At 47.9% G+C, this 11,093-nt stretch overlaps 1 long non-coding RNA gene across 1 annotated transcript; it reads right to left on the bottom strand.

Annotated features, from left to right (window-relative positions):
• Window positions 1–19: 19 nt before the first annotated feature.
• LOC143473232 (uncharacterized) lies at window positions 20–11,000 on the bottom strand. The gene is made up of 4 exons (XR_013120478.1): window positions 10,696–11,000; window positions 4,140–4,898; window positions 2,572–2,611; window positions 20–461 (listed from the first exon to the last, which is right to left on the bottom strand). It is a non-coding gene; the product is annotated as an uncharacterized LOC143473232 (long non-coding RNA).
• Between the last annotated feature and the right edge of the window lie 93 nt (window positions 11,001–11,093).

Genomic DNA, 11,093 nt, shown 5'->3' on the forward strand with positions numbered 1-11,093 from the left:
CTCCACTCTCTCTCTCCCTCCCTCTCTTCCTCTCTTTCCATCTCCTTGCAGTGGCAGTTGCTTGAGCATCTGTGATCGGCCCTGCCCCACTCTCTAATGCACGTACTTATGAGAGGGTGGGGGTGTGGGTGGGTTGTACGGTGGATGGGTGTCTGGATGGAGCGGACAGGCAGATGGAGAGGAGAGAGAGGGAGCACTTTTCCCGTGGTAACCTTAGAGCTGCGAGGATAGATGAGTTCACTCTTCCTTCCTCCCATTTTGTCATTTCCTGTTATCTGGGCTTGGGTCCTGCCGGCCTGCGGGACCTTGACATGCGGACGCCTGGTGCTCCCTTCGCTGGTGACTCAACACATCATCTGGTGCATTATGAAACTCTCTCAAGGTTAGATGAAGGACATCCGCACTCTCGACGTGCCCCGCAGGCCTCGTTTGTCCACCGTTGTGATGTTTAGATTAATTACCTGAATATTGGACAACAGCAATGACAACAGTTATCATCCATGAACTGCAACTCCCAGAGTGCACCAGGGGAAAGCCTGGTCCCAGGGGACATGGTGATGGGTGAGTTTAGCATCGTCCCAGTCACTGGTCTGTGCTGTCAGCTCCATCAAGACGTCGAGGAAAACCAGACAGCAGTAAAGACAGTTGCATCACAGACGTCTGCGCAGACACAGCTGGGGGAGGGGCAGAGGCACTGAGGGAGGGGCAGACACAGCTAGGGGAGGGGCAGATGCAGCTGAGGGAGGGGCAAAGACACTGAGGGAGGGGCAGATTCTGCTGGGGGAGGGGCAGAGGCAGTTGAGGGAGGGGCAGACGCAGCCAAGTGAGGGGCAAAGACACTGAGGGAGGGGCAGAGGCACTGAGGGAGGGGCAAAGACACTGAGGGAGGGGCAAAGGAAGCACAGCCTTTGTCATACTGGAAATGTTTGAGACAGAAACCATTAGCAGTTGACATTACCTCACATACAGTAGAGAAAATCAACCACAAGAACAAAACAGAACAAATGCAAATAAAAAATACAGCAAGATAAAGAGAAGCAGACAGACAAGGCAGAAGAGAAGAAAGGATCAGCTACACACACACACACACACACACACACACACACACACACACACACACACACACACACACACACACTGAGGTTCTGAACCGCACTGTTGTGTCCAGACCCGTTTCAAAAAGTACTACACAAATAAAACCAAACTGGGCTGAAAACACAGGACAGAATGCAACTTAATAGATGAATACACTAACCCTTGTGTACTAACCCATGCATACTAACCTTTCAGCTACAGTAGACATGTGAGAGTGAGTCGTGGAGAGAAACAGTCAACAACGCTTCGTGGATTTTTGCGCACACCCTTTAGTGGAACAACCAATAGAAGCTACACAGTGATAAATGAGCTATACGTTCGAATCCCAGCAGTGCTACGTACTGCCTGAGGTAGGAGCAGGCCAGAAGAAGAAAGATCCAGAAAACCCCGGAGGAAGAGATGCAGTCCAGGAACCCAGAGAGGAGTGGAGGAACCCACACCAGGATGGGAAGACAACCTCAGCACACCAGAGAGGAGAAGAGGCCCGGACTACACCGTGGTGGGCGAGGGGACGGACGTGGGTGCGGAGGAGAGGAGGCAGGGTGGGCGGAGGCACGTCAGGTGGCTCCTCCACCCTGAGGGTGTCCCGGAGGAGAAGAACTCTGGGTATTGAGGCTGAAATTCACACGGCAGGCACGTGACGACAGGAAGCCAACAGGAAGTGGCTGACAGATGCACAGAGGCCGTGTCTGACGACAAACCGTGGTCTGCGATGACCTACATATTCAGGTCCCCAGAGAAACAGAACAGGAGTGTTGTGTACTTGGTGGGCTGTGTGTGTGTGGCTGCTCCAGAGTCTGCAGTGCTGACATGCAGAAAAACTTTGCAAGCAGTTCTATGCTAGTCCAGACATGGTGACCTATTTTGGGTAATGATTTGCGACTAGCCCAAGTTCCTTCACCCAATCAAATTTGTTCACCCCAATTCCTAAAAGTGGTCAACTGAGTATAAAGTCCAGGGCAGCGATTCTTGAACGCCACAGCAATAGTGCAGTGGGCTTCGCTGTAAAAGACGGGAGGAGACCACGTTTCCCACCATGTGGAGAACCGGTACAGCACCGCTGATGTGTTACATCATGACGGATGACACAGGTAGGCACGATGGACGACACCTACATTTTAAAATTTGAAAATCGGTAAAACGAAAAAGTCCGTGTTCCATGCCATGGCTGTACCGCTTGTGAACAACTAGACAGGACAATCCTAACACTAACCCCTAAACCCTAAACCCCCAACCCCCAACCCTAAACCTGACTCTGGACTGTGACTGGGCGAGGGTGGCAAAGTAGCGCGGGCCACGGGCAAAGGAATAAGCTCTTCCCACAAGAGCCCATGAGACATAAAAAAATGGAGATGGAGAATTAACCGCTGAGCTCCATGAGCTGCAAAACATTCAGCCTCTATACCTCAGATGGGGTGTGAGTGTGTGTGCGCGCGTGTGTGAGAAAGAGCATGCGTGTGCATGGCAAAAGCTTACCACATACTCCATCGGACAACACTCTGCTTGTATGAACTCCCTAGAAACACCACAAAGTGCATACAAACACACATTAGCACACGACACACACATGCATGCACATTGAAAACCACAAGTCCTCAGGTCAAGGCTATAAGGCTAGTCAATACAGGCTGTCTTAGCCATCAGCGGCTCTGCTGCGGTGTCCAGCTGCTAGTCCTCGCACGCACCCTCTCTGCGTTTGAACACAGCACCTGGGATCAGCCAGGTGAAAGACTGGATCTTCCTTCACGCCGTGGGTGTGAGAGAGAGAGAGAGAGGGGGAGGGAGAGAGAGACGTGGTCGTGCTCAGACACACCATGGAATGAGTGGAATGGCCCTCCAGCAGGGGGAGGGGTAGTGTGCTCTGGTATTCCTGCCTTTCTATCTTCCAACAGTGAGCTGGATTTTGTATACATTTTGCAGCACCCGATTTGAAAAGCGACCTTGCAGGCTTCCAAAAGCTTGCCTCTAGGGCAGTGCATGCTGGCTCGAGCACCTCAATAGATTGTAAGATGCAGCACCGTCTGAGGTGGCCTGTGAGGAAGTCTATGAGGTGGCCTGTGAGGAAGTCTGTGGGGTGGCCTGTGAGGTGGTCTATGAGGTGGCCTGTGAGGATGCATGTGGGGTGGTCTGTGAGGTGGTCTATGAGGATGTATGTGGGGTGGTCTATGAGGATGCATGTGGGGTGGTCTGTGAGGTAGTCTGTGGGGTGGTCTATGAGGATGCATGTGGGGTGGTCTGAGGATGCATGTGGGGTTGTCTGTGAGGATGCATGTGGGGTGGTCTATGAGGATGCATGTGGGGTGGTCTGTGAGGTAGTCTGTGAGGTGGTCTATGAGGATGCATGTGGGGTGGTCTGTGAGGTAGTCTGTGGGGTGGTCTATGAGGATGCATGTGGGGTGGTCTGTGAGGTAGTCTGTGGGGTGGTCTATGAGGATGCATGTGGGGTGGTCTGAGGATGCATGTGGGGTGGTCTGTGAGGTGTCCTGTTTGGAAGTCTGTGAGGTGGTCTGTGCTGCCAGGTTGTGTGGAAAAGGAGAGACTGGTGGGAGATACACTTCTGAGCCTCCGCTACATGAGCTCAGCCACGTTCAAGGGCAGAGCAGCACGGCACAGAATGTCCGTCAAGCTTCCACTGCTCAGTGTGACACGGCCCATAGCACTCCAATTAAAAACAGCAGATGTCGGACGCAGGACTACATTTCCCTGTGCTGACCGCTCAATTATGTCATGAACCCGTCAGATGTTATGACCAAAAACAATCCCCCAGTTTGGAATGATGTGTCTGGGCTATACTGAAGCATGAAGCACAGGGACAGCTGGCCTCCGCCGTGTGGCACACCACAGTTGTGCGGTACATTCCCAAGGACTCAACACCTTCAACCTATAACAATGGAAGCAATTTATTTCTCTTCAGGGCCCTGGTGCTGTTAAATGTTATCACAGGTCCCCTTACAACTATGGGAGGGGCTTGGTAGTACGAAAAACTACCAACCCCCTGACTTAGCACAGTATGTATCCCAGGAGATGAGTCACTGTGCTCTGACCCCAGCATGAACTCTGGTGATGAAGCACTTGAGAGAATGAGAACGGCGTCGTCTTCTCTCGACTTCAAACAGCTGAGGCGTCTTAAATGTGGCTGTGTTCTCTTGCTCTTTACAAGTCCTCTCTGTCAGGAAGTATGAGGAGATAAGAAAAACTCTGTCCGTCACGCATGGAGTTGTTGTGTGTTGGGTGTTCACGTCCACCCACCCACACACACGCACGCACACGCACGCACGCACACACACCATGAGTGTGTCTTTTCTCACTCTTTCACACAAAATGCTGATTCATGTGTTTATATTCCACAGTAATATATTTCACAACATGACCATTCATTGGGTCGTGGGAAATATTAAATAAATATGACAAAATGCAAGATCTTGCTTACTAAAACTAATTTTGTCCTATGTGGAAATGGGAGTGAAGATAAACATTCAGTCTCTCGGAACACAAACATTTGGTCTTTCTATTTCAGGCTCCGCCCCCATCTCCTCCTCCTTCCTCACCACTCACTCTCTCCCGTCTCTCAAGAGCACAGACCCATGAGTTAAGAGGCATGTTCTGCCTGCGTTTGCCACAGGGCCCTTTCAGACGGTGACTTGGACAGACATGACATAACTGCTTAATCAGCTTTTGTACGATCCTACTGAAAACCATGCCACACCTTTCAGAATGTGATGAGCGCAAATCTCCAGGGGCAACGCTGAGTTTTTGAGTGGTCCTCCTGTTGTGATATTGCCCAACGCCACAAACAGGGACTGCTGTAACAACAGTTTTGTTTTTAGTGTGGTGAGAGTAAGTGAAGCATCTTGTAATAAACTGTAATTGTAAACTGTAATAATAAAATGTCCTAAAGAATAAAAATGCCCTATTATTCATTGAAAAAGCTACTTCTTAAAACATATAGTAAATGAATGCTTATACAGCGCAAACTGTATGTCACACAGCCTGTTGTGCTTTAGTAAACACAGTTAAAGATCACACAATCACCCGTCTATCTTTCCATCTCTCTTCACATCCAGAGACTCACGGCTCAATGTTTAGACTAAATATAACAGTTCCGTCTCAGCAACTGCCAGTGACACGGGTTAGGGTTAGGGCCACGGGTTCTGCCACCTACCACTGACACAGGTTAGGGTTAGAGGTTAGTGGTTAGTGTCAGGGTTAGTGGTTAGTGTCAGGGTTAGTGGTTAGTGTCAGGGTTAGAGGTTAGTGTCAGGGTTAGAGGTTAGTGTCAGGGTTAGAGGTTAGTGTCAGGGTTAGGGGTTAGTGTCAGGGTTAGGGGTTAGTGTCAGGGTTAGGGGTTAGTGTCAGGGTTAGGGGTTAGTGTCAGGGTTAGGGGTTAGTGTCAGGGTTAGGGGTTAGTGTCAGGGTTAGGGGTTAGTGTCAGGGTTAGGGGTTAGTGTCAGGGTTAGGGGTTAGTGTCAGGGTTAGGGTTAGAGGTTAGTGTTAGGGTTAGTGTCAGTGTCAGTGTTAGGGCCACAGCCCACAGGTTCTGCCTCCGCAATGTTTTCAGTTTCACTTTTCCGTCATCACTTTTGCTGCTGCTTGTGGGTTTTTTCTGCAGTAGGTCAGGCAACACCTGCTGTCCCTGAGAGATAGCCTGTCCCTGTCCCTGAGAGACAGCCTGTCCCTGTCCCTGAGAGACAGCCACAACAGCAGGTAGGGGAGTGAAGGACTGTAGGACTCCGGTGAGGAGACAGGTGGATGGGGACTGGGCGCCTCCAGCAGGTCTCGCTCTAGACCTTGAGTCAGACTGCCACCATGTCGTGACACCAGCGTGCCTGGGGTTGTGACTAAGCACAAAGGCCCCCCAAGAAGGTCGCACACCATCCTCCAAGGGTCATAAAACCGAAATGAGCAGATAGCAGGTTCAATTAGAAGCCTCCTCATCCTCAGGGAGGGAGGAAGGTCATCTGCAGTCTCCTGTCACCAGAGAACCTAGACCGACCTTCAGGAGTGGACGTGCAGCAGGTGTAGAAATATGCATCAGCTTATCCATCCAGACATAATTTCTTCACTTAGGGACGAATACTATAAAAAGGCCATAAATAGACCATGCAGAAGGCCATTTTTGCATAGCAAAACACACAACACTTTGGTTAATACCCGTTTCCCCCCCCTCCCCTCTAACAAAAGGTTCAGACAACTAAAGTCAACCACCAACATACAGAAATACAGTTTATTCCCCCAGGCTGTGAAAGCCATCACCTCACTCCCCCCCCACACACATCTACACACACACTCACACCTCTCCCCCCCCCCCCCCCCCCACCCCTCACCCTGCCACATACGCGCGGACACCTCACCCCCCCCACACCTCACTCTAACAACCATCTCAATGAACTGTCCCCCCACAGATCACTTTAATCAAGTTATCCTGTAGCTCATATGAATGTTTATTTGTTCATATTTTTCTTACATTATATTCCTTGTAAATTTTTTATTATGCTCTAATATCTGCACATATTTCGTCCCCCCCCCCCCCCAATTGCTGCATTTCACCGACTCCAGCACTGTTTTACAATAATGTTTATTCCATGACAAACTCTATATACCACAGAGGTAACACACACTTCACACATTTGTGTCTGTGTGAAATTGTGTGTGGGGGCAGGAAGCTGAACATTGCGAGTTTGATAAAAAACCTAACAAAAATGACCTCTACCCACTCTGATTGGACCAATCACGGAGTGAGAGAGACGGGAGGATTAACGAGAGCCTGTGTGGGTGCACACACACACAGAGATACGCTAGATGTTCAACAAGTGCTAGTAGTGTGATGCCATTGACTCTTTAAGCAGGATATTTATCTGGTAATGTTTTTATTTTTAACTAGCTAATACTTGACCTCACACTAAGGAAGATTCATACACTACTGCAAATACATCTATCTGCTCTGTAAAAATGAAAAGGAGATAGGAGAAAGCGCGCACACATCTCATACCTCTTGTTGGTATAATCAAGTCTTTTAAAAGTAAATATAAAGCACTTTCTACACCAATAACATTAAGATGAAACTAATGGTGTTTCTAATGTCTGTCCACATGTCTGTGTGCTGAGACCTAGACAGCGTCTAGACTGCACGACCCGACCCATCCGTGCGAAGAGGTGACCCTGTCCCCACACGGGGCCACTGTGGTTTTAGAATATGAATGAAGAGAAGAAACCGGATCCACTACACTAATGTCCACAAGATATATGCAGCTCTGTTCCTGCAATGATACATTTTAGAAGAAATTGCTACCATGGGTCTTGCATCAAGTTACTAAGAACAGATTAAAAAGATCATTTTATGTCAACAAAAAAGTTTTATTTTGGTTAAGGGTGCCTACTGATTGATTGAGGTAAGATATACGTTTATTTATTGTAGCTCGTGAATAATGTTTTTGCAATGTTTTCATTCTCAACCCTTTACAATGTTGAGGTAACTTTGTTTAGGCAGTTGTCTAAAAGTGAATAACGTCTACAGTTCAAGCCCAACTGCGCTACTCTGCTTTATGTCTGCTAGCTTTTGACTCGGATATCAAGCGCGATGTTTGTCGCTACTATAATACATGACGCTAGTCTAAATTGTTATAATCGTTGTTCTCCCCCAAGGTTCAAAGTGAGGACACGACCCAACCAGGCTGTGAGTGCTGTGACTTTTTTTGGATATTTCCTGCCGTCCTACTGTAGCTACCTGCCAAATCTGTTGGTGAATTTGACATTTCTTACCAAAATGACAAGTTTCAGTAAAAATGGAAACTGAAGCATTGATCATTGTTTGGAAACCTACAATTTCCCCAAATACAGTCAGACATTTATCCATGACCTCAACACACGCAACCTCAAAGAATGTCGCTGCAAAGCTGTGTTGAAATGGGAGTTTCTGCATGGGAAAGACAAGGCCCAAAGTGTCCAGATGTAGTGGGACGCCAGCGTCCAGATGTAGTGGGACGGGCCCGAGCTCACGTGCCACCTGCTGTGGTCTGCCATGCCAACTCGTCCTTGCTTCTGAGTGCAGTCCAACGTCCTGTAATTTCCCAGACACGGTAATGACCGTGTACAGCCGTAAGATTAGCAAGGCCATAAAGAATGTTGTCATGGCATGGGTAACTTTTTTTTTAACTCTGGTTTTATAATGTGGTATTTCCAAGTAGCGTTCTCTGCTTTGGCAATGTAAATACTATCAAGCTTAGAACAGCTGACTCGTGAGCTTAACAATGTGCATTTTAAAATCTGTATAAAGTGGATAGTTTTAGTTTACAAAATGACCATCCACTTATAAGCAGGTCAGAAATGCCACTATTTAAAAAAATGTAATCAAAGCAGTTTCAGAATTAATAATGAGAATTTCACATTTAGTTCATCCTTTTTTTTTTGGTATTTTCAAAAGACCATGGGAACATACTGGCACTTATTTCCAATCCCACCATGGATGACCTAAGAGCGACGGACAGATGAGATCATTAAAACTTATTTAACCAAACTGGGGCCATTAATGCAATGAAACCACGTTCAGCAGTGCTGTGGAGCTCCGGGGCCGGCCATCGCGGTCAGGGGGAATGAGCCAACAGCCACTACTCAAGGGTGAATACGGCATTGGCCATGCAGATGCTCAAAGTGACACCCGTGGTAAGCAGATGGAGTAACCTTTCCTGTCTAGATGGCCAGAGCAGATCGAGGGCTGACACCGGCCACTGGAGCGTCGAGAGACATTGAAACGTGAAGCAGTGGCGAACATCACGTGACCGTACTGCATGGCCACGAGCAACGGTGCTTTTACAAGAACAATGACAAATACTGAGAAATATGTTACATAAGACTACAATCATTCGATATCCTGTTTTTCTGAGTAAAAAATAATAAGTGTTAAGTTTGGATTTTGGCATTGCTATATAGGATTCACACTCACTCTGCAACTTCCTGAGAAGCAAAACTCAGATTTAACAAGAACAGGGTGGAGTTGTAAAACACATATAAATGTAATGTCAGTGTGAGATGTGAGAAAACTCTCTTCACTTTGCGATGACAGTTAATATAGAAGTGTCTCTGAGGCCAGTCATCGATCAATACACCTCAAATACGAAAGAAATCGTCTGGACTGACACGCCTGTCTGAGATTGTGTGTGTGGGTGTGGGTGTATGTGTGTGTATCACTCAGTCTCGGCCCGTCAATTTAGTGGCAGAAATAATTCTGACTGTCAGCCTGGACCTCCTGTTTCTAGTCAGACAAGGAGGGACGAGTGAGTTTAACTCACTTGTTGAAGTAGTGTGGAAACAAACCCATATTCACACGCAGGAAGAAACCCACACACCTACTTAAGCTGCTGTGTTTGTATTCTCCTCCTGAATAGTTTAGCTACAGATACTCCTAGTTGCCTCATAAATGGAGTGTGATCATGAAATAAACCTTCAGTTTGATGATGCACTTTGTTGTGGCTTTGTGATTTGCCTGCACTTCCATCTTAGAAATTAATGTTTGTAGCTGTATTATTTACCAAAGTAATAATTAATGTCAAAAGGACTGTGAGGTATACACTGACCCCTCATCCCTTGATTTTTATAAAACAAGAAGTTGGTGAGAACTAATTTGATAGACTTTTTCAGTTCTTTTGCGAGAAGTGATTGAACCATCTGAAAACGGTTCAAAGCATAGATCATATGTTCGATTTAATGGCCCGCTTAACCCATTTCACTCCAAGGTCCAAACTTCTTCCACTGTTCTCTCTTGTAATGACATACCTTTTTATGCTCAGTGTAGATATTAGACCATTCAAAGCAATTACAAAACAATATACATCAGGACTGCCCCACTAAACGTACGTGTAAAGGCCCAAGCAAGCACGGATAGACCCAAACCCACTCCCACTACACTGACCTGTTGCGTTGTGTGTGGTTAATAACAGCATTATTAACATTTGCTGAATGGTCAGTAGCATTTGCTGAACAACATTTGCTTTAAAACGATGAACTAAAACAGTGAAGCCTGACTGGAGTACTTAAAACTCTTGGTGCTGAATAGTGGAAAATGAGCGCCTCTGTTTAGACGTGTTCACGTTTTTTAAGCTTTTCAAAATGTCCGAGGGACGGAGGTTCAGGCGGTGTCTGGTTGAAGCTTCTCCTTAAAAGTGTTCAAGTGTTCCTCCCTGTGGGTTAAGAGACTGGGCTCGTTAATAAAATACTCACCATTACTCACCCATACACTGCTGTACGGGACACTTTCACCGGACGCGGGGAGACTACAAGTTTACCACAGACTATACGTGTGAGAAACCCTCCCCGGTTCAACAGTTGGGATGAGTAGAGTTGACCCCGAAACATGGACGAGGTGGTGGCCTACCGGAGGAGCGCGGAGCGCGGCGTGTCGAAGGCAGGAAAGAGGAGTGAGCCACGGAGGAAAAGTAGTCGTGTGGCGACTCGAAACGGCAGCAGAATACACGCGAACGCGCCCAAAGCCGACACAGTGTAACAACTTCACGGAAACGGACCGGTTCGAGCCCGGGACGGCGCCGCTCGCGGTTCCTCCCCGGACCACACGGTCGGAAAGTGCGGCCAAACTCCGCCAGAACTTACCCGCGCTTCCTCTGGGCTCCACTCCGGTGTCCCGCTCTCCCAAAACACCTCTCACCTCAACTTCCTACAATATTACCCCGAAGAACGCGGGTAGTCCAGTGGCGGGTCGGTTCGCCCGTTAAAACAACGACGGGCGTCATAAAATGTTTCTTTTCTCTCACTCTTTCTTTCCTCCCCCAACTTGTCCCCCTCTCCACGGTCCAGAAAGACTCGACTTCCGTGATCGGTGACTGCGTCACGTCGTCGGGCGTCCGCGCGAGCGCCTGCACCTGGTTCTCTGCGCGCGTGGCCTTGACTTGTTTTGTACAAGTCAAGCGGGGGGGGAATTACACGTCCCCCAATGTTATTCTTAACCATTACGGTTTTAAATGAAGAGTCATAAATGTTCGTCCCCGACT

This window comes from Brachyhypopomus gauderio, chromosome 13 (assembly GCF_052324685.1).
Source record: "Brachyhypopomus gauderio isolate BG-103 chromosome 13, BGAUD_0.2, whole genome shotgun sequence".
Classification (NCBI taxonomy): domain Eukaryota; kingdom Metazoa; phylum Chordata; class Actinopteri; order Gymnotiformes; family Hypopomidae; genus Brachyhypopomus; species Brachyhypopomus gauderio.